Below are 27836 nucleotides of genomic sequence, written 5' to 3'. Positions count from 1 at the left end.
TGATGAAAAGGCCATTGAAGAGTGTAGTGTCATACCAAATGCATTATTTCTGTGAAGAAACACTATGGCCATAGCAACTCCTTTTAATCTCAGAGTTCACATTTAATAGATACAAAAATAAAAGAAGAGGAAGAGGAAGGGAAGAGGAGGAAGAAGAAGGAGGAGGAGGAGGAGGAGAGGAGGAGGAGGAGGAGGAGGAGGAGGAGGAGGAGGAGGAGGAGGAGGAGGAGGAGAAGAAGAAGAAGAAGAAGAAGAAGAAGAAGAAGAAGAAGAAGAAGAAGAAGAAGAAGAAGAAGAAGAAGAAGAATCAATAGGCTGGTTTCTGTGACTGATTCAAGACATAAGACGATCTGCCCAAAACACAGGTCAGGCCATTACCAATAGTGGAAGAAAGGCCAACCACCCCGAGCCCTGTAGGAAAGGTTTATCTGGAATCACACTACACCATGGGTTTAAGCATCAGTAGAGCATGATTTTCTTCTGTCTGCTCAATGCTGCCTGGCAGAAAACTGGTCCAGTGCTCACTTCTGTTTAGAGAAATATTCTTTGTTCATATTGATGTCAGGTTTGATGGTATCATTGCCAGGTTTCCAGCTAGCTGGGCACACTTCACCATGTTTCTCAGTGAACTGGAAGGCCTGGACTAGTCTACAAATCTCATCCACTGAACGGCCAACAGGAAGATCATTTATCATTATATGGTAAAGGATACCTTTATCATCAATAATAAAGAGGACCCTGAGAGAGATACCTTCATCAGACTCCATAATCCTGAGCAATGGCACACTTGGGATCTGATACCAAGGGAATGTTCTTGGGTCCCAATCCTCCTTGTTTCTTGGGTGTGTTAATCTGAGACAGATGATGGAAGTAAGAATCCACGGAAGCACCAATCACTTGGCTGTTGCGTTTCTTAAATTCTTCTGCTCTATTACTAAAGACATGATCTCCATGGGACACACAAAAGAAAAGTCAAGAGGGTAAAACAAGAACACAACATACTCCTGAGAGACACAGCCAGAATACAGCAAATACATAGGCGAATGCCAGCAGCAAACCACTGAACTGAGATCGGGACCCCCGTTTGAAGGAATCAGAGAAAGGACTGAAAGAGCTTGAAGGGGCTTGAGACCCCATATGTACAACAATGCCAAGCAAAGAGAGCTTCCAGGGACTAAGCCACTACCCAAAGACTATACATGGACTGACCCTGGGCTCCAACCTCATAGATAGCAATGAATAGCCTAGTAAGAGCACCAGTGGAAGGGGAAGCCCTTGGTCCTGCCAAGACTGAACCCTCAGTGAACGTGATTGTTGGGGGGACGGCGGAAATGGGGGGAGGATGGGGAGGGGAACACTTATAGAGAAGGGGAGGGGGAGGGGTCAGGAGGATGTTGGCCCGGAAACTGGGAAAGGGAATAACAATCGAAATGTAAATAAGAAATACTCAAGTTAATAAAAAAAATGCTTAAAAAAAAGAACACAACATACTTTCCTTTGTGTTCACTTAGGTTGATATCTTTGAATTGTCCATCTGGCATCACAGAAGTTAGGAGCAAGATGCCCAGTTTTTGCATTTCCTGAAGGCATCTTGCTATCAGCAGGGTCAAGCTGCAGGTCTCCCAAACAAAAACAGCCATGAGAACATAGGAAGGCATTGCCCCCATAGCAACTTTTACAAAGGAAAACTCCTATAAAGCGACTTGCTTACAGTTCAGAGCTTTGGTTCATCATGAGCACGGCAGGAAGCCTGCAGCACACAGGCAGCCATGATACTTGAGGAGCTAAGAGTCCTGCAACCAGTTCCTCAAGCAGTTGGAAGGAAAAAGATACTGGGCCTGGCTTGAGCATTTGAAACCCCAAAGGCCACCCACAGTGATGCACTTCCTCCAACAAAGCCACGCCTACTCCAACAAGGCAATTCCTGTCAAGTAGCACCACTCCCTAATGACCAAGCCTTCAAATACAGGAGCCTATGGGGGCCATTCCTAAACAAGCTACCAGAGACAGATATGTCTTATTAGAAGGTATTCCAAAGCAGAAAGATATTCAGAAATGCCCCATGTATTTCAGAGTACATTAGCCTGGTCGAAGCTAGTTCTGATTGTCGCTATCCTACCTTGTAGAAAATGAAGAGATTAAACAAACAAACAAAACAAAACAAAACAAAAACAAAAAGCAAAACAACAAAAATTAAGAATTTTTTAGGCTTTTTTTTTTCTTTAGGCTCTTGGGATTTCCACGTAGCACACTGAACTGTGCTGATTGCCTACTCTAAGCCAGGCATTATGGGAGAGCACTTATGTGCTTACTATTGGCGGCCAAATATATGCAAAAGAAATGAAGAGGTGCACCTGAAACTGGAGCCTCATATGTTCCAACTGGAGTCTGGGGTAGAAATTATTTTTAGTGCTGTGGCTATAAACTGTGCTCCTCCCCCAGGCCCCACCCCAACCAGGTTCTTCTATTTCAAGATGGCCTCTTTTCAATACATGATCTCATTATTTTTACAAGAATTTCATCATGTTTGATTTCCCAATTCATTTTATCTCAAGTCACTCTATCTACTGTATACTCTATTAAGCTCCACAAGTACCAAGTGAAAGCTCTTCATGTCGTTTAAATTGGAAACCTATAAAGTTAAAGCCACTGTATTCTGAAACGTCCCTTGAAAATAAATATGTACTTATCTTTCCACTTTGTAAAAATGAACATAATATTATATGTCCTATACGTTTTAGGAAAATGGACAAGATTATTACAATCATACTGTATAGCTCCCATGGGTACAACATAATATACACAATGATGTTTAATAAATATTGTGTAGTAATAACTTCTTAGTAGAAAAATACTGTGTATTAGACAGTATTATTATAGGTTATCCAATCAATGTGGAAATCTTTTTGCTCTTTGTAATACAAAATACCATTATTGCTGTATTAGTTTACATTGTATCGTATATACATAAACATCCTATTTTCAATGGGAAGAGCTGATATGCTTCTTTTTTCAGGTGTAAGAGGTGATAACGATCAAGCAACATTTACCTAATGTCAGGCAAGTTTGTGCTCTGAAATCTAGACTCACATAGCTCTTAACATCTACTCAAGCTTAAGTCACCTTACACTATGTTAGAGCAATTTACGTTAGCAACACAACAGTTTATGTATTTTCTTTAGTTCATCGTGGTCCTATTCTAGACTCCAGGGAAGAGAAAAAGCAATGAAGCACAACCACACCTAGATTTCAAAAACAAAAATCAAAAGGCAAAGACATTATGGTGGCTCCGATATACCTCTTGTCATAGGCATCAATCGTCCAGTGTGCATAGGTATGACATAGGCCACAGTGGAGCCTATTAGAGGCTCATTAGCTCCTTCCTGTTCCCTTTGTGAAGTGAGTTCTGCTTTGTCTATCCACTAGATTTGTTACTTCTCTATACAGGAAAGTATTGGAGAATTTCAGGGACTTCCACATCTATTTTCAAAATAAGTCAATTTAAGCCAGGCCTGGTTGTGCTTGCCTTTAATCCCATCACTTGGGAGGCAGATCTCTGTGGGTTCAAGGTCAGTTTGGTCTACGTAATGAGTTCCAGGAGAGTCAGGACTACACAGAGCCAGCCCTGTTCAAAACAAAATTGTTTTTAAGAAAGAGAATAAGGCAATTTCAAAGGACGAAAGACTTGCCAGTGGTGTAGCCCTTTAATACCAGCACTAGGTAGGCAGAAGAAGGCTGATCTCTGAGTTTAAGGGCAGCCTGGTCTACAGAGCTAGTTCCAGGATAGCTAAGACTATTTTAAAAAAGCCCTATCTGGAGTGCTGGGGGCAGAGGTGCTGGGGCAGGGGAATCTGCAAGATACGCAGGTGAAGATATGTGTGCATCCCTAACCATCAGAAAAATACAACTAAAAATGCCACTTGAGCCAACTAGGGGTTAGAATGACTGGATCAGTCACAGAGGGTCAGGGAGGACTCAGAGTGACTGGAAACCTCACGTATCACAGATGGGAATGTAAACCAGCATTCTCCAGGCAAAGCTGCAATTTCTGACTCTTAGTATTTCACTCCTGAGTCCACCCAAAATTATTTGCACAAGTGTTCATAGTGGCATTTTGCATAACGGACCCAATTTGAACCATCAGCTGGTGAATAAACAAGCTGAATTACTTGTTACTCAGCAAGAAAGGCGGCTGCACTGGCAACATGAATGAATTACAGACAAGATGCTAAAGGAAAGAAGTGTAACACAAGAGAACTCAATGTGGAGTCACACTTAAGCGAAAGTCTAGGGAGGAAAACCCGTGTGTGCCTTCGTCTGTCACTCTGAGGAAGAGATCTATTGCAAAGAAACACATGGAAATATTCTGTGTAATGGTCACTTGATTGCATATACTTTTCCAGAGTCACCAAACTGTACTTTATAAAAATGAATTTATTGTATAACACTCAAGTATCTTTACCCTGAACTAGCTTTCTCACTCACTCCACTTTATACAGAGTTATACGGTTGAAATAAAATTATTGACCTTTGTTACCTAGGAAATAACTCTGATAATGGGAGAAGTCCCTTCTGTGGCTGTGTTCATGAAACACACCAGTTCTTTTCTTTCTGTTTATGTCTTGGGGATGCACTCGCTGTGTTCTTAGTATTTTCCCTCCATCTTACGTCACACACAATAGGCACATTGTCACGAGAGGAGTAAGTAACTCCTCAGAGATGGACATTCCCTCACTTAAGCATTCTTCATAAGGTTCTTCTGTAAATGTGTGCCTTCCTAAAGAGGACAGTCCTTAGAATCAACCGTGCAAACAGTTGCAGGAGCGATAAGGCAAAAGTCACTCCCCTTTTGCAGGTTTGAAAGTGGCATGAGCTTTGGAGCTCAGGAGAATGCTCAGCTGCTCAAGTTACAGGGTTTACATACGTACAAAGATGAGCCCTGAAATTAGAATGGGTGTCCTTGTGAATCAGCTGCTTTTCGTTCAAACGATGATGCGCAGGTTAGACAGGCAAGGTCTTAGTGCAGGACCAGCGAGGGGTGAGATTGTCTGACTGCCCAAAGTCTCACTCAGTTCTGATATACGAGGACTCAACTACATTATTAGCGATCTTCTCACTTGCGGTTTTGGCAACCATCAATGACACTGCACAGGGAATGGAGCAGTGGCCACTGTGTGTTTGGTTTCTTAAGTCTGAGAGGTTGGCCACCAAGAACCAAGAAGCCGGGCTAAGGGAGAGGTTGGATGGCCTGAGCAGGGAGACTGACAGTGAGGAAATAGTGTTGTGGGGTGGGGGAGAGTATAGATAATGGCAAGGCTCAGTATACTTTCTAAAGGCAAAAAAGAGGTTTTGAATGGTCTCACTATAAACACATGACGAATACTTGAGGAGACAGATGTGATTAGCCTGCTTTAAACATTGTACAATGGACATGAATGTGTTTTTGGAACATCACATAGAACTCAATACATAAGAACAATTGTTACATTCTAATAGCATTTGAGAAAATAAGTTTACAGGCTGGAGCGATGGCTCAGCACGTAAGAGCACTTGTTGCTCTTGCACAGGATAAAGATTCTGTTCTCAATATGGTGGCTCATCTCCATCTGTGACCTCAGCTACAGGGGATCTGATGCCCTCTTTTGAATTCATGGACACACATGACACATATATGCATTTAGGCAAAACCACTCAAATGTATATTAATTATTAAATCGATTAATCAAAATTAATAAAAATAAAATTTAATTAAATTATTAATATAAAATTATGTAAAAATTAATAAATCATAGAACTTGGTGAATGGTAGTACACTCCCATAATGCAAACATTCAAAAGTTAAGTAAAGGAGGATCAGAAGTCCAAGATTAGCTTGAACTATATGACCCTCTGTTTCAAAAATGATTAATTAGAAAATAATTTTCAGAATTACAAAAGGAAAGATACTGCAGCTGTGAGCATGGACGCATCTCTGTGCCCTTACAAACCTCCTCCCACTACTTTTCAGGAGGTGAGTTTTGAAGATTACGTGACAAATGCATATTGGAAAGGGAAGTAACAGTGATGGAAAAGAAGGATGTAACAGGGTGTGTGTGTGTGTGTGTGTGTGTGTGTGTGTGTGTGTCTGTGTGTGTGTGTGTGTGTGTGTGTGTTTGAGAGAGAGAGAGAGAGAGAGAGAGAGAGAGAGAGAGAGAGAGAGAGAGAATTATGCCATATGGTAGTTTTCTAAGAGTAAAGAGTAAAGAGAAGTTTTCTAAGGCAGAGATGATCAAATGAATGTTTATAGATACACAGTGCCGAATGGGTGGTAAGAGGCTGTTTGGGCAGACACAAGTATCAAGAATGGCATGTCTGTATAAATAAATAAACATATAAATAAACAAACAAATTTTAAAAAGAATGGCATGTCTGTAAAAACAAATAAATAAATAAATTTTAAAAAGAATGGCATGTCTGTAAAAATAAATAAATAAATAAATTTTAAAAAGAATGGCATGTCTTGGATAGACTGGTCATATATCCTGCACCTCCCCTGCTAGTCTAGAAATAAAGACATCGGGCAGCCTGAATCCACAGGTGAGGCATAGACTTTCCTCCACTTAGACAAAGTGGGATGAGAAATCCGTGGGCTGAAAGCTGCATTAAAGCAATATATTGAGAAAGTTGGGGGTGCAGACAGGACCTGATGATGCAGGGAAAGAAGCTCAGAGGCTGTAACAAAGAAGAAATACAGGAACAGACTGGACATTGATGCTAGCCTACAGGTTCAAGTGTTCAAGTGAACATAGTGGACATTGATGCTAGCCTACAAGTTCAAGCGTTGCAAACATGGATTTGCACACTTAAGACAGGGTGTACTTAAGTGTGGCAATAGTTCAGGAACCATCTTGGAAACTGAGGCTCCAGCACAACAAAGACTTCTGATAGATGGCAAGGTTCACTGAGGCTGGGGTGGGGATCAAGTGTTCTAATGACAAACAGTCCCCTTCTGTGTCCTCTCACCCTGTCTTGTCTACGGTTAGCAGATCTTCTCCTCACAGTGCCCGGCATCTGGCAATGTTACCCAGCTCACAGTGGGTGCATTTTAAAATAAATGCAGTACAAGTGAATTAGGAGAGATGTAACACAAGGTCAAGAAGGGAGGCTGTTCAGTGGAACCCAGGCTATAATGGAATATCACGTTAGCTGTTGGTCCTTGGGCTGGAAAGACAGCTCAGTCGTTAAAGTCTAGACTCACGACCAAAAGCGTAAGAGTTGTTTCTCCTTTACACTGCATTAACCATCATCACATGGCCTTCCCATCCCTCGATGTTCTTGATGAACTTTCTAAAAATGCACTATTTTGCCCAACACAACACTTTTGTTTTCTTTTAAAAAAAGAAGGTACCAGTTAGATTGGTGACATTTATAACTGCAGCATTGGGTAGATAGGGGGCAGCAGGATTGCAAGTTGAAAGCTAGCCTGGACCATGCAGTGAGACTGCTTTGAAAGGGATAAAAGTCTTCAGAGAACAGCGAAGGCATGGTTTAGTGAGGCTTATCTTATTTATCGCTTGCATTTGGAATGAGTTAGGGACTAAAAACTTCTTTAATAATATAAATTGTCAACTCTTCCACTTTGGTGTGCTTTCTTTATTCTGGGTCTTAAATGTTAGTAAATGTGCCTTGAATTCAATTACAGCAGTGGTTATTGCATTCGGCTAATACATATTTAATGTCCTCGGTAAAAGGACTTTATTTTTATAAATGTTTCTTGGGCTTTTATTTACCACAGTGTTGTAAAATATTAAGCACATAGCCATTTGTCCTAACATACTGTGATCTTCAAAATGGGCCATGTATACCCAAGGGAATGTTCTGAAAGTTTGAAAGGATGGCCAATTGGAAGATAATCAACTCACAGACCAGAGGCCTCTCTATGTCGCTTCCTAACTGGATCTGCTGTTGAGCTGGTGGCTTCCAAACAGTTCTCTTATCTCTACCAACACTATCCTCCTAACAATAGACAGGAACCTTGGCCAATAGGCATGCTCAGTGCTGCACATGAAAAGACGGGCTGAAACACCTGATCAAGGTACAAGGACCACCACTTGCATAGTCAGCCTTTTTCAAAAAGGAGGTGCAAGTGCCTGTGTTTGCCTCTGGTCAATCGTCTGCCTTCAGTTGACCCTTATTAAGATTAGGTTAATGCCACTTGTTTACATTCAGACTTACAAGAAACGTTTAAACTAACTTTATTTATTTATAATTTATTTATTTAATTTGTTCCAATTTTTGGTTTTTTCAAAACAGGGTTGTAGGTTGCTGTCCTGGAACTCGCTTGCCTGTGACCAGACTGTACTCAAACTTATAGAGATCCTCATGCCTCTGCCTTTCGCATGCTGGGATTAAAGTCATGGGCCACCATACCTGGCTTAAATTAATATGTAACATCAATGTGTTTAATAACTACAAAAGCCAAGTAATTACTGGGCATGATAAATTGCCTATGATTTTTTTTCTCAGTTGAGGACAGCACATCGTTTTGTCAACTCTTTTCTGTTCTTTCTTATACTTCGTAAACCACATTAAGCTACCAGGGTTGCACAGAAGCAGGAGAAACTTGAGAGGGAGAAATTTGAGAGATGAGGTTAAGAACCATTTACATTTGTTAGGTAAATGCCAAGGACAAAACATCCCGTTAGCCGTCTGCAATGTCTATAAGCCATGCCATACTATGTAAGCTGGCCATCAAGCTACTGATGTCAAATATTGCACTGAAAGTAAAATAGTACAGTTATGGAAGAGAATTTCTCTACTTTCCGCACAGACAGACACTGTCTCTTACACCTGCGTAGACAGACTTTTTAAATCTCATTGTTTCAAATCCTCCAATGTCATTTTGAAACTTTGCACCTTCTTTTCTCCACCGTGATTCTTTATTAATGAGGAACGTGTGCCTACATGTGAAAACCACTCTAAATTACTCTGTTCCTCGGATATTCTTCTTCATTAACTTTCCCTACATATTCTCATATATTGTTTCCTTGAAGCTGCTTTAATTTACTGAAGAAATTTCAAAGGCGCATAGGGATAGGGAACTACACGATGATTCAAAACAAAGAAAAGCAATAAGTGTTGTCATTTAATCTTATAAGAAGTTTCATTTTCCCACTCTGAGAAAATAACATGCCCATAAAAATGTCACTGAAATATAAGCTAAACTCATTCCTTCAGTTTTCCTTGCTTAAAAAAAAAATTAAATGGGTAGTCGTTGATTGGTAGTTTTCAGCATGAAGAAAGTGTGTCATGAATGGGCTCCAGCAACTGTCCAGCCTGCTCTGACAATAGCAGGACACTAAAGCAGAAGCAGGAGAGACAAGACTCCGGGAAGACAAGTGCTCCTGAGCAAAGAGTTCCTAATAACATCTTCCTTTGACTCATACATCCAAGCTCATTCTACCTGTGCATATTTAAAGTAACATACAAAGGCCCCCTGGGATTGCTGATATTTCTGAGAAGCATTGTTTTTCAAAGAGTTTTCTGGCATTTTCTACCACAGGAAGCTAGAGAAAAAATAGGTAGACTGTCCAAAGGCCAAAAAGAGGAACAAATCAACGTTTAAAAAATCCTTCAGTGATTCATATTTACCCATAAGATGATTGGGCACTGGAGTCACTGTGATGGTTATATACCTAAGCCTTAGCTATGATAAAATCTCAATTACTTTGTACCTTAATGGAAAAAATAGTTATGGAACTAATAAATGTTCCCGGTTAAATATCAAGTTCCAACAAGTTATTAAGCCAGCTTGGGAAAGAAATAAAAAAAAAAATGAGTTCTTTGTTTTGGACAGCAGCATAGGTTTTGTGAATCAAATATTAGAATTACAATGTCCCAGACACAAACGGCCATCCACCAAACAATGGTGCTGATTGTACCCCTGCAATTTCCCATCACTCACCCATGGTTCGGAGGGCATTAGAAGCTCTGCACCTCAGGGTAGGATCAAATGTTGTCATTGTGTTAGAGCCCTGTGGAAACTGGAGGCAGACAGTGATCTCCTACTGATAAAGCTGTAGGCATGTCAGAACCCTTTGCAGTCTGAGGGAAGGCTTAGGATTCGTTGGACCCTGAGAAGGTCCAACTGTTCCCTTGATCTAAGGTCTAACTGTTCATACTACTTTCTTCATTGACTAGTCCTACAGAAGTAACTCCCATCACACACACACACACACACACACACACACACACACACACACACAGGCACACATAGGCACATACACACACACACACACAGGCACACACAGGCACACACAGGCACATACACACACACACACAGGCACACACACACACCTTACATAAGGTGTTTGTATAGGCATCTGAGTTTGCCTTATAATCTAGTACTAAAAAAGGCTGAGTATGAAGAAAGCAGTTTTATATGCAAGCAAACAAACAAAAAAAGCCAACTGGTCCAGTCTTTACCCTATTAAATCTAGCACCCAACTGAATCCAACAGCAAAAGGCCATACGTCATTTTTTTTCTAGCTTTATTGAACAATGAATAAAATATTCCCTGACATACGTACTATTACAAGGTCTGCCAGCATTTCATTTGAGGATTAATAGCTATAAAAAGTGGTCATTTTTCCATGTGCTCTGTGTTCTTTTCAGTTCTGTGTGCAGCCTGACAAGAGTGTAAGAGTTTATAAGAAGAGATTGGAGGATGTAAAATTGGAAAGAAAACAAAGCAGTAACAGATAGAACTTGTTAGAAAGAAATATTGTGTTCATGTTTTCCTTTTCCTTGGAAAAGAACAGACTTAAACAGCTTTCTGTATTTATATGAGAATCAGGATTCCATCCATCTAACTATTCATCACACACACAAAAGTTCTTGCTTGGGGTGCTAGAGTTGTAATCTTTAATATCTGTAATTTCAGGGCTGGAGATGCTGAAGCAAGAGGACTGTGAACTCATCTTGAGCTATCTGATAAGTTCTAGGTCAGCCAAGGGTATATGGCAAGATGGTGTCTCAAAACAAACAACATCAAGATAAAATAAATGGATAAATATATGAATAATGAAAGTAAATTTTGAGCATCTTCTGTATTTCAGACAATATACTAAACACCAGAGAACAGCAACAAAAAAATGTGGGCTACATCCCCATCCCTTACTAATCTTTCCATCTACATGGGAAAAGCAGAAATAGATGGCAAACACTTTAGCATTAAATATCATTTTCAGTTGGTGATACAATAAAGAAAACAATGCAACGTATTGTTGGGAGGCAGAATTTCCTTTTCCTTTGGGAATATACAGTAGCTAGAAAAGGCCTTCATGAGAAGGTAGCATTCCAGTAGAGGCTGAATTGATATTACAGCTTGGATGTTGAGTGTTCTCCAAAAGTGTTAAAGGTAAGGTCTCAGTAGTCATGCCATTGAAAGACATTAGATGCTAAAAGGTGAGCCCTCGTGGGAGACCCTTAACTCACTCAATGTGTGCTTTCAAGGAAGTCTGTATGCCAATTCGTTGTTGGTCCTGTTCTTGGCTTCCTCTCTATACAGTGAGCAGTTTGCCCCATCATGCCCTCCTGCCATTTCCATCTGGCATCTATACACTAAGATCTAATACAATGGTTCTGGACTATCTTGGGCTAGAATCTCTAAAACTGTCAGTTCGAAGCAGCTTATTCCCTTATCAAGTGATTATGGCAGATTTTTTATAGTGACTAAAAGCTGACTTAAAACCAGAGCCAGTCATAAAACCATATGCTCTCACAGCATCCAAAGCTTGATAGCTAGAACACACAACTCAACATTTAATCAGCTCCCCATTGACCAGGAACAAGTGCAAACTAAGGATAAAAGTACAAAATAACAAAAATAAATCATGCTTTATTCAATGGACCTATCCTGGAAATGCACAGACAGAGAACTCAAAGGTAGTTATGAGTTTTGTTACAAAGTAGCCCCTGATTGCAATCCCATAGGAAGAACAATAATAACTAACCGGGAAATATACATGGAGGGATACATGGCTCCAGATATACACATAGCAGAGGATGGCCTTATCTGACATCAGTGGGAAGGGCGGCCCTTAGTCCTATGGAGGTTTGATGCCCCAGTGTTGGGAGATGCTAGAGTGGAAAGGCAGAAGTGGGTGAGTTGGTGGAGGAGAACCCTTATAGCCACAAAGGGGAAGGGAGAGTCGGGGGAAGGAATGGGGGATTGTGGAGTGGTAACCAGGAAGGGGGATATCATTTGAAATGTAAATGAATAAAATGATTACAAAAACAAGATTTAAGAATGGGGTATAGATCTAAACAGAATTATCAATAGAAGAAAGTCAATGTCTGAGAAACTCTTAAAGAAATGTTGAAAGAAAGGAAGGAAGAAAGGAAGGAAGGAAGAAGCTGGAGTCTATAATAAAAACTGATGTCAATAAAAGATGTGTGGTGGTGACTAAGAAAACATCAAAGAACAACTATGATATGAGTAGCTGAGAAGAGAAAAGGCAGATAAAGGCAGACGCTTGGGGATGATGCAACAACATCTGGGACTAGACATGGGGAAATTTCTAGAATGAGAAAATGGCAAGAAAGAATTAATAAGTAGGTACCAGGATGATGCTCAAAGGGTTAGGCTTCCAGGTAGACACTAAACTCAGCATTAGGTCCTCGGTTGAGACGAAGATGAATGGTAAAGCAAGAGCTTCAATGCATGAACAATACTGGGCACGAGGCAAAGAAGGAGGAGAACTCATGAACGTCATGCCCAAAGGGATGTGTTCACAGTTCACTGTGGTGAAGCAAACACAATATGTCTGCCTCAAGAACCAGAGACAGAAGGTCAAACTCAGCTGCTCTGTGAGAAGCTTAGAGGCAAAGCAGTGTCCTCAGGAAAGAGGAAAGCAGGGGAAAGGACAGACTTGGGCTCAGGCTGTGAAGATGGAGTGAAGGAGCTGTTTTGCAGGGGATTTTGGGAATCAACGGGAGGGACAGGAAGCCCACCTGTGAGTAGAGAATCTTTCCAGTATCTTAGCTGTACAGAGACAAGAGTCAGACATGGAGAGAAGTGTTTATTCTGTAGGGTTTAGAGGAGAAGAAACAAATAGGTTGAGCTCCGTGGGACTATCTAATTAGAGGATGCAGAACAGTGCTAAGGGTGATCAAACCCGTAAGCTCCGGAGCTTCTCGTCCAGCAGATAGGCCTAGACTTTCCAGAATTATACATTTTTATTTATATTACTTTATTTGTGAAACATAAGAATAAAAGATACCTAGGATTCCCTTTGCCCCTTCTTTTCCTCTTACTGCGGTGCCTAAGAAAGAGCGATGGAACACAGACCAGAAAAATAGTAAATCACACGAAATTCTGAGTGAATAGAAACTATGGCCCGACATTCCTGAAACAGGTACCACATATCTGGCACTGTGTTTCATGCATCATCAAAAACTCACAAGGATTCTATAAGAACAAAGGTAGTTACGTTGCTTTTGTGTGTGTGGATGCTGCCACGGACAATTGAGGAAAATTAATAGTTTGCACAGGATTTACTAATGAGTGATGGGTTCAGGATTTGACCTCAGTCAGTATTTTTCTAGTTGTTATGCTGGTATCCCATCCTGCCTTTGAATCACATCAGATATATAATATAACATCTAACTATCCCAATGGAGGATTTAGATACAAGTGCCAAAAGGTGAAGAAGAAAAAACTGAAAGGTAGAAGCAAAAAATAAATGTGAATGGAAGGAGGGAGAGGTGGAGGAAGGGAATAACAGACAGACAGATGGGTGCTCTGGTATTTTCATGAGCACCCTGGAACAGAGTCCATGACTGGCTCTTAACGGAATGTACAGTACTCCACGACTGTGTAAGAGCACCTATCCCCAAAATACAGTAATCCGCTGTAGACTTTTGAGGTGGTATCAGGTAAAAATAAATGGCAGGAGACATGAATGATGGAAAATGAAATCCTTACCCTGAAAAAGCCCTTCCAGGCTGCCAGAACACTTGCTGGAGCTGGGACAAGTCAGTAATCCTTAACCAAGGTGCAGTAATGACAGAGGTCTCACCTTCTCTTGCAAAGGAAAGGAAAGGGGGCAGAGAGAGGCTAGCACCCCTGCTGTTCCTGGGGTGGTGTGTTTAGCTAGCAGTGAAAGGTGTCCCCTCAAGCACACAAGGCCTGAGCACAGAACATGATGGCCTGAATGTTCATAATCTTGACCTGTGTGGCTGTTTCCCAACCATGGCATTGGCCTGGCCTTCTGTGTAGGCAGGTAATGGGGCAGACTGATGCAGGCCCGAGGATCTCCTAGACAGCAGGAAAAAACTGAAAATTCAAGAGACACTGAGACATTGGCCATCAGCTCAAGATGAAGAGAACCTCCACCTGCTTCCTCTTTGCCTCAGGTTTCCATGCACTTGACATTCTATATAGTCTTCTCAGGAAGAAGGGGCCTGATTGTCCAGGGAACAGCAGAAATGGTTGATTTAATCACCAAAACAACTTTGAGAAGCAGAACTATCAAGCACCCAGTTTTATAAACATGGATGTGGAGGCCTGAGAAGGAGATAACTTGCCCAGACTGTTAAGTGCAAAGCCAAGATGTGCATGGAGACCTTCTTAGACCCAAGCCCTGATGTCTCCACTCTCCTGGCTTTCTCATATGACCCCAGGCTGCCTAGTCAGGAACTGGCCCTATACTGCCTGTCTGTAAGAAGGCCCTTGCCTTCAGGTAGACACCTTCCTTTCTGGCCTTTACTAAGCTTGGCCTCTGACTGATATGAACAGACCTTGGCAGAGAGCTCAGGATGGAGCAACTCACCCTTACATTTTTTTGCCCATGATTGTTAGATACCAACTAGTGTTCCTTAAATCAGCTTCTCAAGATCTGACCTTTTATTGGTGAGCTAATAAAACAGTTTACAGCCTGCCCTAATTCTCATCAAAGCCCATCTCTACCAAACCCAAGTAAAGAACAAAGGGGGCTCGTCTATGACAAGAGAGTGCTGATCAACCTTGGCAGCAGCCAGGCTTCTTAGATGCATGGTCCGGCCAAGTTAGACATCCCTTCACCTTTCTTTCCTCCTCTGTGCCTGCAACCCTGATTAAACTCCTCAGGCTGGAGGGGCTTCAGCTTCAGAGAAGAGCAAGAGACCTTGAGCGCAATAGGGGTCACATATGCTGATGGGGTCACAAACACAAGCATATAACATGAGGATTGCTGTCAGAGCTGGCCCTTTATATGTAAAGACTCCATCCATGCAGGGCACACCTCCCTCTCCACTCATCCAGCTTGTATTTACACCTCTCTGCTCTTTTCCCATGTGCTTGCTCTTCTCTGAAAGACACGCCTTAAGAGCACCCAAGCGAGTTTTCACAGAAGATTGCTTCTTGTGATGTTTTACCCTCCTCTGCCCCTCTTCCCGCCCCTCATTATTTTCAATTGTACAAGTCTTTTGGAATTAGAGCAACATTCTCTCTGTCCCTGTTATTTGCAGTCCCTCAGAACAGTCTTTAGTTCCAAGATAGCTGTTCTTTTCAGAGGCCAGACTTGATTAACTGAAATAACTTCTCATTTCCATGTGGACTAACACCATTCACGCGCACCGTGATTTACATGTTTGGTGTGTAAAATCTTCACAAGGCAGAGTCCTGTGGGCTTCAGTTCACACAGCAGATACTCTCCCACAAAGCAGATACCCCTCTCTATGGCAAGGCCACCTTCCTACTCCCTACATCTGTATATGAGCGGCTACAGCACAGAACTCACCAGCTTCCTGATTTAAACCTCAGCCTCCAGGGTTACGTATCCTGGCTTGCGGCATATTGGCAGGAATTCCAGCAGAAATTCTTCCTCTGCCTACCAGACTGAGACTATCGCCTGGCACAAAAATAGAGCTGCTGACCTAGATGATGTCATACATCTGAACTACCATCCAGTCTACAACTTCTCTGGGCTGTGCTTTTGTATAACAAAGAATTTAGCTGGTCTTTGTCTGAAGTTCCTGGGAGACTCTCTCTATCCTTGGGATTTCCTTGGCTAACAAGGAGGTTTTACTATTCATGATGGGGCCCCTGAACTGAGGGTGATGCTCTATGTTAATAAGGGGACTCCAGTTGGGGGCATAACATACCAGAAACAAACAAAAAATGCAGTATCACATATCAGCTGTCCCACAGGGAACAGAAAAAACTAGAGCCTGAGATTATCAGCTGCAATTGATTCAATGGAAGAAAACTATATAGAAAATGGTAAATAAACCCAGAACACCAGGGTTCCAGTGAGCCTCTCTGGCTAGCAACACTCTGAGAAATGTTATACTTTGATTTTGAAAGGCTGACATGTCCATGAAGACAACAGGAGCTTAAGAAAAGTACAATTGATGATGACGATGATGACAACGATGACAAGGATATATACATACATATTTCCTGAGTCTTATAAGTTAATGTAGGGGATGATGGGGACTGAGGGAACCTATAGGGCTTCAAATTAAGAGCCAGATAAGCAGCTCCACCTGAAGCTGGGACAGGAAGTGAAAACAGTTGGGGCGGGTGTATGTGTAGAGGAAGTACCCTTACACGCAGTTTGATTAGCATTGGATAATTTTCTCCATAGTCAGAGTTTTCATTCATGTGTCATATACCTCAACCAAATAATGGAGGAGGGCAGGATGTGTTCCCTCATAGGGTCAGATTTTCAATCCTCCATGGGGAAGGCTTGCTTAAGCAGAGTGGCTCACCCCCAGTGGTGGCCAGGCACAGAAAGAGGTGGGAGGTGGAGCATGCATTCATGCTGCCCTGTGTTTTCTGCAAAGTTAGCACTTTGCATCAAGGTCTCCTCTACTTGGCTAATCCTCCCTGGAATTATCCTCACAGACCCACTTAGTGAGGAACCTCGTTAACCCCTTAGGTACTTCTCAATTCAATCAACAAGACAATCAGAACTAATCACCACAATCATTTATTGGGTTGAAAACTTAAGGGCAGCTTTGTCAAGTGGCAAGGTCAGGATTAACATACAACAGTCGGACATAATGGTGATACACAAGCCTAGGGCCCAGCAGTGCCTTACTTTGTTCAAATCCTGTACCTAAAGCTTAATGGCATGGGGCAAGGTTTTAAGCTTTCAGATGGTCCTTTTATAGAAAGATGATAGTACGTATAATGACGATCTTAAAGGGCTGTTGTGAGGACAATACATTGCGCAAGAATGTTTGCACACGTTATTTGCTTTATATAACCAAATGCAGATTTTTTTCTGATAAACTGAGGAAGAAGTACATAGGAGAAGCATCTTTTTACCCAGCTTTACTGTAGTATAGAATCATAACTCTTAGACATTTACCCAAGGGCTGACTCTACTGTGATTTTTAGAACATACAGGGTTAATAATGAATGCCCACCTGTGGGGGGTTTGAATAAGAGGTCCCCTACATTCTTGGACATTTGAGGACTTGGTTTCCAGTTGGTGGCCCTGTTTGGTCAGGTTTATAAGGTACATCCTTGCTGGAGATTATGTATCAGGGCCAGGTTTTGACCTAAAAGATTTGCACCATTCAAAGTTGAGTTCTCTATTTCCTGCTTGTGTTTGGAGATATGAGGGTTCAGCTGTTCTACCTGCCGTGCCTGGTGTCTGCTGCCGTGATTCCCCACCAGGATGATGGTGGAGTCTAAAGACCCCCAGAACTATAAGCCCCAAATAAATGCTGCCTTCTGGAAGTTACCATGATCATGGTATTTTATTACAGCAATAGATAAGTAACTAAGATATTACACAAATCATTTACTATCAGTGAACCTTAGTTCTGCATGGAACATCCTTCTCCCTGTGGACATACAAGATAGTATACAGACTCCTCAGATGGGCTTGTGGCCACTGTGATGTAGTTGCAAAGCACAGATTTCACATTAAAGGAAACAGTAATGGAATCTGAGGTCAATAAAAATGATGGTGGCCCAGGAACAAAAGATTCAGGTTGTCACGAATAACATATTCCTGAACAGAAGTGGTTAGATGAGTTTTATAGTGACAGTAAAGTAAGCCATAAATAAGGCATTCTCCAAGCACATGGGTGGGAACAGCAGGTAGGCAACTTACAGCAGAGCAGAGAAACTCTACAATGAGTTTTTAGTGTTATCTGATGACAGCCTCTGTTGTGGTTTGGCCTGGAGTTATCTGTATTTTGATACTAATTCCACTGCCCCAAGGACGGCTGCCCAGTCACATATTCAAGACTCAGGTGACTTCACCAGAACCTTCTTCCCATTTAATTTGTAAAATACAGGTGAAGGGGAGGTACACGATAGAAGGAGGCCTGTCATTGGATGAGAAGGAAGGATGGGTGGGAGAAAAGTTTGAAGGAAGGGGAGGAGACTGGAACGGAAAGAGAAGAGACAGGAGGGACAGAAAGGGTACTCATGGGGAGAGAAAATGGAAGCCGATGTTAAGATTCCACTCTGTGTATTTACAGCTTGTTATTGATGCTCTTAAGGGATGGATGTGTACTGGGCTTTGTATGTTTAGGTGGGCAATTATATCTTACCAATAGGGTCAAACGTTTTTGTGTTGTGTGTTCTTTTATGTGATGGTTTGAGTATAGGAAAGTGTGCGGCTGGAGACACTGGGCTGCCATGGAATTGGGATGTGTTTCTGGCATGGAAACCTGCCTTGGGAACTAGACAGGTAGAGAGGTTGCTGCCAGGCTCAGAGAGAGGCCTTCAGCAGTGTGATATAAGAAGGAACAGAGTGGGTGAGAGGCTTTGCTGACTGAGAATTAAGATATCTAGCAGATATCTTGGGGCACCGCAGTGCCGGACCTAGTGGGGGGATAAAAAGAGCACTTTATTTTTTTTATTTTTTTACAGCAAGAAGCCTTAGCTTTGGAATTGGTGAGAACTAGTCCTCTTTTAAGTTCAGTATTCCAAAGGTTCATCTGATACTTGAATAGATGTTAAGTTGGATGCAGAATTGGGCAATGAAAAGCTATTAAAGGGACTAAAGAGCCAGAAATAATTTGGTTCTGAATTCACTATGGTCCAATTCTCCACAATTATGAAATTCTTTTCAGTCAATTTACCTTGTAGAATCTTTAACACCAGTGTTCAACATGTTTTCTTTTTTTCTTTCTTTTTCCTTGGGACTTGAGTTCATGTCTTAGGTCTATCCCTTCAACTATTTTGGAACCTAAACTCTATTTACATCAAAAAGAACTGCATGAGCTATTTGTGCTCACGATAGCACACAGCTGTTATCCTAGCACTCGGCAGTTGAAGGAAGATCAAAAGTTAATGTCCAGCGTGAGCTGCACAGCAAGACCTTTGTCTGATAAACAAAATTAAACAAACAAACCTCAAGGTCAAGGAATATGGTCTAGGGATAAAACACTATATTCTCGAGGGCCTGGATACAAATCTTCAGAGCAGGAGGAAGAGGAGAAAAAGGAAGGGAGGGAAGGATGGAGGAGAAAGAAGGAAGGAGAGGAAAAGGAAGGGAGGGGCAGAGGAAGGGAGGGAGGGAGAGATGAGGGGAGAGACAAAGAGGAGGAGAAGAAAGGAGGGGGAAGTTGGCATGCATGACCCTTCATAAAAGACAGCTGTAACTTCAAGTAAGGGATGCTGGAGGAGGAGAGTGGAGAAAGGGAGGAAGAGAAGGAGGAAGACAGGTAAAGAAAAGAGCCAACCTCATGCATATTGTCTCCTGGTTATGTTCCTTTCGTAATTGGTAGTTGTAGCATTTAAATCACTAGTTTTCAAAGCAAAATCTCCCAAGTGACAACATCAGTCTCCGACTCAGACACTCTGTGAGGTGGGGTTCCACAGGCCGTTTTAACAGGACTCCATTCAGAGACTCCGGTTCACCATTCTAGAATCACCGTGCTCTGTGACAATGCCATACCGAGTGGGGTTCTTTCAGATCAGAAAGTCTTGGTCAGAGACATGTAGAACAAGAAGCTAACGGAAGACCAGGGTCCTCCTCGCAGGAGGATCTTTGCTGCCCAGGGCAGCCTTTCTGACTTAAGAAACTGTGACCTTTGGGAGAGCTAGAGAGGGCAACCAGAACCAGCTCTCATACACTGGGGACCTCTGTCATTCCAAGTGAGGTGGTGTTTATTTCAATCTTCATGGCAGTCTGATCTGAGCCCAAGTTACCTTAACTCTGAAAGGATGACAACTATTCATCCCTGTCTATGTCATGATGTTACTTTGACATTTTAAACTAGTTGTGTGTGTGCACCCATCAACCCTTTACAACTGGCGAGTAATACCATGAACCCCATTGATCCATTCGTTAAAACTGTGATGATACATAATAGTAAGAATGAACTGAGTGAATTGATGTCCTTTTGCTATCACTTAAGAGGATTGATATCAGTGTTAGTTTTCTACTACTAATGCTACAAGGCAGGGCACATGGGAAACACATAGCTAGACTAGACTTATTTTTAGGAAGAAAAAACTCTACAAACAGAATCATTTGTAATCAGATGCAAAAAGATTAAGGAGTACCTAAGTGGAAGTCACTTGCCATTAAACTCTGACTTTCTCATTCATGTACACATGTGAATCCACACCCACATGAACACACACACACACACACCACACACACACACACACACACACACACACACACACACACACACACCTACACACTTGGTAAGACTGAAAACTTCATTCCGTATTAATTACTAGGGAACTGGTAAGCATCTTGAATTCTTAGTATGGACTTAAGACCCATGCTTTTAGTAGATTGTTATAGTTTGGTTAATTGATACAAAGAATGCCCACCACAGCATTATGAGCAGTTGTAGCTGATGTTAGTAAAATAAAATAATTTCTAAATGAGATCTGTGTTTTGAGTGAATTTTTTATATAAATCAATCTTCCAATAAAAAAAATCACTGTGTGATAGTGCATGCATCCCAACTTCCAGTTCATGATAGCTGATGTTTAAACCAAAATGGCTTCCATCACTTTCTACTGGTTGGTCCAACAGGAAAATAGACAATGATACATGCACATCCCTGGGACGTAAATGATAGGAAATATCCTTAAAAGAAAGTAGAAAGGCCTTAATATTCAGATCAATGATAGCCAAAGATGAAGTGGAGATGTCATAAAAATAAATGGGTAGCCTTCCCAACTGGCCCTCTACACCCTGAGTCAGGATAATGTTACAACACTATGTATTATCCACCATTATTCACTTTTCAGGGTGGTCTGAGCATGGAGAAAAACAGAGCTGGACCGACCAAGGAGGCAGGTGGGTGTGGACAGGGAGTGAGATGAGAGACTTGGAGAGAAGGGGCATATGAGTCAGATTCAGGGTAAGACTTTAACCTGAGGAAATTGGAACCAGTTATGCATATTTTATTTTGTGTAACTATTATCAAGCTTTATTAAACATACCAAATAATGGTTTTATAGCATTTTCACACATGTATATCATTGTACTTTGTTAATAAATTCAACTTTTCAAAAGGTAATTCAGAGACGGAGAAGATGGTTTAATTAGCAAAGTGTTTGCCCCACAAGCATAAGGTGCTCAGCTGAAGAAACTGGCACCCACACAAAAGCTAGTCATGGTTGGTCCGTTCCTCAAATCCTGGAAGGTAGAGACAGCAGGAGCCTGGGAGCTTTGACCAGTTAACATGCTGAATCATGGAGCTCCAGACTCAATGAAAGGTCCTGGTTCAAAAATTAACATGAAGAGTGATAGTGGACGACACTTGCCATCAGACTCTGACTTTGACACTCATATACACACGTGAATCCACACCCACATGAACACATACACACACATATACAACACACACACACACACACAAACATGCACACATACAAATCATACAAATGCACAGACACATGTACATGCATGCACACAGACTAAGTCATTAAATCAAAGAGATAGATGATAGATGATAGATAGATAGATAGATAGATAGATAGATAGATAGATAGATACATACATACATACATACATACATACATACATACATACATACATACACACAGATATATAGACAGGCAGACAGACATTTTTTAATTTAAATTACAAAAAATAAAATAAAACAAAGTTTAAAAGGAGAAATAAAGGAAGGCCAGACGACCAAGAGAGAAATCTTCTTTGACCCAAACAGAAGCATAGAAGACACAGAAGAAGAATCAGATCAGCAAATGCAAAGCGAATAACTGATAGAATTTCATGACCAGTGCTGATTTGAATGAAAGAGAAAATGAATCTTCCGCATGAGTCAAGTCAGAGAAAATCAATTTAGGAGAGAAAGAGCACATTTAGAACAGAAGTCGGTGACATCACAGATAACAGAATGTGCATTCTGCCATGGTTCTACAATTTCAGTTCTGTTATCTCACAATGCTAGTTAGGCAGCATGGGAATAAATGGTCCACAAGCAGGGTGGCATAGCATCCTCTTTAGCACATCAAAAGTTTCTCAGTGTCAAGCCTGAGAACAAAGAAGACAGGAGATGAAGTGTGATCCCTGGCAGTCAATTGACAAGCTTTTGAAGTGTAATGAAAGTAGGTCCATTGTATGATTGAATGCCATGCCACGACAATACCCAATGACCAGGAGATGCTCAGTGTGTGTCCATCCACACACTGGATGCCCAACTGCTAGAAACTCAGCTGAAATACTACAGCCATTTATTTATAGCCTGGCTTTTTCCAGAAAAGATCTGAGGTGGTTAAAAAAAAAGTCAGTTTGTCTACAAGGATTTGTTTCATGAGGGATTTTGTTCTTTATAAATCACGTTTGCAGTCTTCTATGATGTCTACACAAGAGGCGGAGGGAACAGCTCTGTGGTAAAAAGTTCAAAGGCCAAATCATCCTGAAGCTTTCCTGTCTCTGTGTTCACATTCCCCACATGTTCTAGTGTCTTTTTGCTTTTATTTATTCAGCTGCAGTCAGAAACTTGCTTGATTGAATTGATGGGATAGGATTGGACACAAAATTCAGGATCTACCAGTAATATTCAGTCTTTTTGTGAATTTTGGTCTTGCAACTTGCCCATGTGTGGGGAAGCATAGAAAAACTCAAGACCATGCCTTTCATGTGGTTCCCAATTTTACATTACTTCTCTGTCAAATTTTGTAAATTGGAAGTCCTGGTCTGGGCCTTCACGCTCTATTAGTGATGGTGAAGTTTTGTCAAAGGACCCACCTCAACTTAGAGCAGCTAGAGCAGCATGTGACCTCATCTAGTCTGCTGCTGCTACTTTGGGACCCTCTGTTGATTTTCTTCTTCACTTTTTCCTGTATCTGCCAGCTGCTTTCTCTCAATCCTACCTCCATGTTCACACTACTATTCCACTAGGAATAGTTTCAGCCTATCTTTGTATGCTGGTTTGGCTGAGAATGGCCCCAATAGGCTCATATATTTGAAGGCTTAGTTACCAGAGAGTGGACTGCTTTGATAGGATTAGAGAGATTAGGAAGTATGGCCTTGTTAGAGGAAAATGTGTCACTGGGCATGAGCTTTGAGGTTTCAAAAACCCATAGCAGCCCGGTCTCTGTCTCTGTTTCTCACTCCCTTCCCTCCCCCCTCCTTTCTTCCTCTGTTGACTGCCTGTGTGCTGCCATGCTCCCTGATATGATAATAGACTTAACCTCTGAAATTATAAGCAAGCACCCAATTAAAAGCTTTCTTTTATAAGAGTGGCATTGGTCAGGGTGTCTCTTCACAGCAACAGAACAGTGACTAGTGTAGGGAACTATATAGGCTTAGGACACCCCAAGACCAAGTTCTTAGCACAAAAAAATAATTATTTACCCCAAATGGACAAAGTTTAGAGACTAGGAAACAAAGATGGGAGTCGGAGGAAGAGGGAGAAGGGGAAGGGTACAAGGGAGAGAAGGAAGGTGTATTTGTCCTGGGGGTGAAGGGTCGGGGTGGGATAGGGTGACAACAAAGGATTCCCTCATTATAGACAGGATGCAGACATGGCCCATAGGAAAATAGCAATTTAAAAAGGTAAACCGGGAAACCCCAGATTAGAATAAGATGTTTAATTAATGAGGCATGGTAATTAGGTGAGTCAAAGGAGACTTCTGTTTGCTGGACTTTACTACTTTGATAGCTGGATCTTGGTAGCTGTGCTCAGGAGGAGGAAGTGGCCAAATAAGGGAACAGACCTTGGTGGCTAGCTTTAGGAATCTAATCTAATGGTTTTTAGCAAGGCAGAGGGAATGGGGAGAAGGGGAAGGCCTGCTGGAGTCATGTTTGTCATGTTCAGGCCAGCTAGAGTCCCTTCAACAAGGACAACTGGGGACCCTGAGTTGGCTGTGGTCTATGTCTGACCTGATGTTGGTATAGAACCCCATTAGTTACTTTTCCAGTTGCCTTAACAGTGACTAGAGACATATGGAAGAAGACAGGGTATGGTTTGGATTCAAGAGAACACAGTCCATCATGGTGGGAAAGACACGGCGGCAAGCGTGTGAGGAAATTGGTTGCATTGTGTCCGCAGTCAAGGAGCAAAGACAGGATTGCTGGTGAGACACTTCTTTTCCATTTCATGTTTAGTTTGACACCTGAACACATTGGTGGTACCATCTGCATTCACCCATCCCATTCAGACTCTCTCAAATTCTTGCTCTGAGGTTCCCTACATAATTCCCAATCCAGTCAGGTTGAAATGGAGATGACCCTGTGATGTTACTTTCCTTACATCAACATTTTAGGACTCACTATGGACTAAACCCAAAATTTTCACATTAGGCAGTGAGTACCTAACTGTTTTGGAATATGCCCTCATTAAAAAATAAGTGGTAGGGTTGGGGATTTAGCTCAGTGGTAAAGCGCTTGCCTAGCAAGCGCAAGGCCCTGGGTTCAGTCCCCAGCTCTGGAAAAAAAAAATAACTGGTTTTTCTATCAGCTTACCCAATGACAAGCAAGTTGAAGAAGACTGCTCATGAGTTATAAAATTAAATTAAATGAAAAGTAGGCAGGAGGAGGGGCTCTGTGGTAGAAAGTGCATCCTACCCTTGCAGGGGACAAGTTCAGGTCTTAGCACCCATACCAGGAAGCATTCACCCACCTTTAACTGCAACTCCAGGGGATCCAACATTCTCTTCTGGACTCCATGGGTATCTGCACTCACATGCAGATACCCCACATAAACACATACACATATACACATTAAAAAAAACAGGAAAAATCCTATGCAACCTGCTAATTTGATATGTATAATCATTTTTCCCAAGAGAAAACATACTCTACTGTTACAAATAAAATCATAAGACTCTCAAATGTCATGTCCAAAGGTGTGCATCCTGTGTCTATACACCCCTTTGTCCAATATCATGCTCTTTATTCAGTATACATCAGTCTGAAACAATGAACATAAACTCAGATTTGCGATCATATACATCTCTTGGTTATACCACTAATATTACTACCTTCCTAGAAAAAAATTTCCCCTCTATCTATAATTTAAATACCATTTTCTGTGCCATTCTTAGATGATGTTTTTTTCTTCATGTTTCACTCCAAATTGGAAGCAACTTAGTGAGGTCCAAGTCAACTGCTTACTGTGTTCTTTCTGGACTTGCTTAAGTTGGCCTGTGTAGACTTTGTTGTCCCTGGTGTTCAACTGTAATCTCTGAGCCACATTTGGTCCTCCATTTGTGCCTGAAAACACCCCCTCTCGTTTCTTTTGCATCTCTATTATGTTCTCTGGATCTTTCTTACTACCATAGAACCATGTTATAACTGCCATATTAAAGTCACAACAAAAGAAAAGGCTCACCCCTCCTTTCTCTTCTCATCTCCCCATGCATCTCTCTGCAGAAAGATAACTTTCTTGTAGGCATTTACTTTGCAGTTTTGTCTGTACCCCTTGAAGTAAAGTTCTGTGGTTAAATGGAGCTACGACTTTTGTCATATCAACAACCATGGTCAACTGTCATCCCCCTTTTGACATCCTCTGGATACAGACTTATTCTGGATTTCAGGATACCCCTGATTTCCTTCTACCTCTGGGATGATCTTCTACACATGTTGAGGTGGAAGGGTCTTAGACTCTGGCCTTCACTTATCTCCTGGTATCTGGAATATCTTACTACCCATTTGGCAATACCTCATGGATGTTGTAAAAGTCTCACATCATGCAACCTAAATTTTGAATTTTCCTCCCACTGCATCCAAATTTATTCTTCAGTTGAAACTCACTTCTTTCACTCAGTTAAGACCAATATACCCAACGGTTTAAAGCAACATTTCAAAAACATTTCTATTTCCTTGAAAAATAGCTATAATACTTTTATTTCTTTGTGAATGTCATTTGTACATTCAATGTATTTTAATCATAGTCACCCTCACATCCTTTCCAGCTACTGCCGGATCTGCAATCCTTCCCAACTTCTTTCTTGTTCTTCTTGTTCTTGTTCTTGTTCTTGTTCTTGTTCTTGTTCTTGTTCTTGTTCTTGTTCTTGTTCTTGTTCTTGTTCTTCTTGTTCTTCTTGTTCTTCTTGTTCTTCTTGTTCTTGTTCTTGTTCTTGTTCTTGTTCTTGTTCTTGTTCTTCTTCTTCTTCTTCTTCTTCTTGTTCTTGTTCTTCTTGTTCTTGTTCTTGTTCTTGTTCTTGTTCTTCTTGTTCTTCTTGTTCTTGTTCTTCTTCTTGTTCTTCTTCTTGTTCTTCTTCTTCTTCTTTCTCTTTCTCCTCCTCTTCTTCCTCCCCCTTCTCCTCCTCCTCCCCCTTCTCCTCCTCCTCTTCTTCTTCTCTTTCTCCTCTTCCTTCCCCTTCTCCTCCCCCTTTTCCTCCTCCTCCTCCTCTTCTTCTTTTTCTCCTCCTCCTCCTCTTCCTCCTCCTTCTCCTCCTTCTCCTCCTTCTCCTCTAGCTGCTGAGTCCAATATAAGTTGCCTGTCTGTTCATCCCATCCACAGTGGCATAGTCAACTTACCACAGTTCATACCTTTAGAAGAACTGACTTTCCTTACCCAACAGCCATCAACTGTCAATAATTTGCCAACTGGAAAATTTCCCAACTGTGGGGGGGGGGGTTATCAGAGATACACACACACACTCACTGTTGGAATGTTGACTGGTTTGATTTTGTTCAGGTCTTATACAGGCAACTACAGGGGCTGTGAGTTCATGAGTACAGAGATTCTGTCATATCCAGAAGACATTGTTTTATCCTGGTCCTCCCTGATCTCTTACAATCTTCCCACCATACCTTCCTCTAAGCACTCCATAGACACACATTTCTCTCTCTTTTCCTCCTGTCCAAAATCTGAGTCTTGTCATCTATTCCTCTACATACTATGCCATTTTAGCCAACATTTGAGCATCATTCTACTTCCGCCCCAATTCAAGGCCTCCATCTCCTTTTTCCGGGGCTTACTCCTGTGGTCTTCTTCCTCCTATTTATGGTTTCCACAGCCCAGTTACTTTGCAACACTCTGAAGGATCTTTTAACAAATATTATCAGTCCTGTTTCTGTTTAGCATCTGTTACAGCCCACTACTGATTTCCCACAGGATTATATCCAACATTTTTATGAGCTAAAAAGCAATACCTCACTGGGATTCACCAATCTTTTATATGTATTTCCCACAATTCTTTGCTTGCTCCCCAGGTTCTAGTTTGGCCTGTCTTCTCATTGTTTCCCAACCACACCAAACCATTATCTCTAGCCTTTCTCATGCATGGGTCAGCATCTTTTCTCTGACCATTGAAGTCTCTATTCAAATGGTATCTTTCAGAGAAGTCATTCTGAATATTTTACATCAAAATAGCTTCTCAACACTTAACCTTAATTCCAACACAACAGATCTTACTGTTGTGTGAATTATTAGATATCATTTGCTTAATAGGTACTAAT

The 27836-nt window shown here is 41.5% G+C and overlaps 1 protein-coding gene and 1 pseudogene across 2 annotated transcripts in view; both read right to left on the bottom strand.

Moving 5' to 3' along the window:
* Slc35f1 (solute carrier family 35, member F1) overlaps window positions 1-27836 on the bottom strand; it is a 388376-nt gene that overhangs the window by 178611 nt on the left and 181929 nt on the right. Inside the window, exon 1 of one of the 2 annotated variants that reach the window (XM_039099032.2) lies at window positions 15762-19194. The exons of the other annotated variant lie outside the window; for it this stretch is intronic. The gene's annotated coding sequence lies outside the window, so the exon portion shown is untranslated. Of the gene's footprint in view, window positions 1-15761; window positions 19195-27836 lie in introns of those variants that run through there. 2 annotated transcript variants of the gene reach the window in all.
* On the bottom strand, window positions 206-15755 carry Prdx1-ps7 (peroxiredoxin 1, pseudogene 7; annotated as a pseudogene).

The sequence above is a fragment of the Rattus norvegicus genome, chromosome 20, assembly GCF_036323735.1.
Source record: "Rattus norvegicus strain BN/NHsdMcwi chromosome 20, GRCr8, whole genome shotgun sequence".
Taxonomy (NCBI): domain Eukaryota; kingdom Metazoa; phylum Chordata; class Mammalia; order Rodentia; family Muridae; genus Rattus; species Rattus norvegicus.
This window is presented reverse-complemented; position numbering and strand designations above follow the sequence as displayed.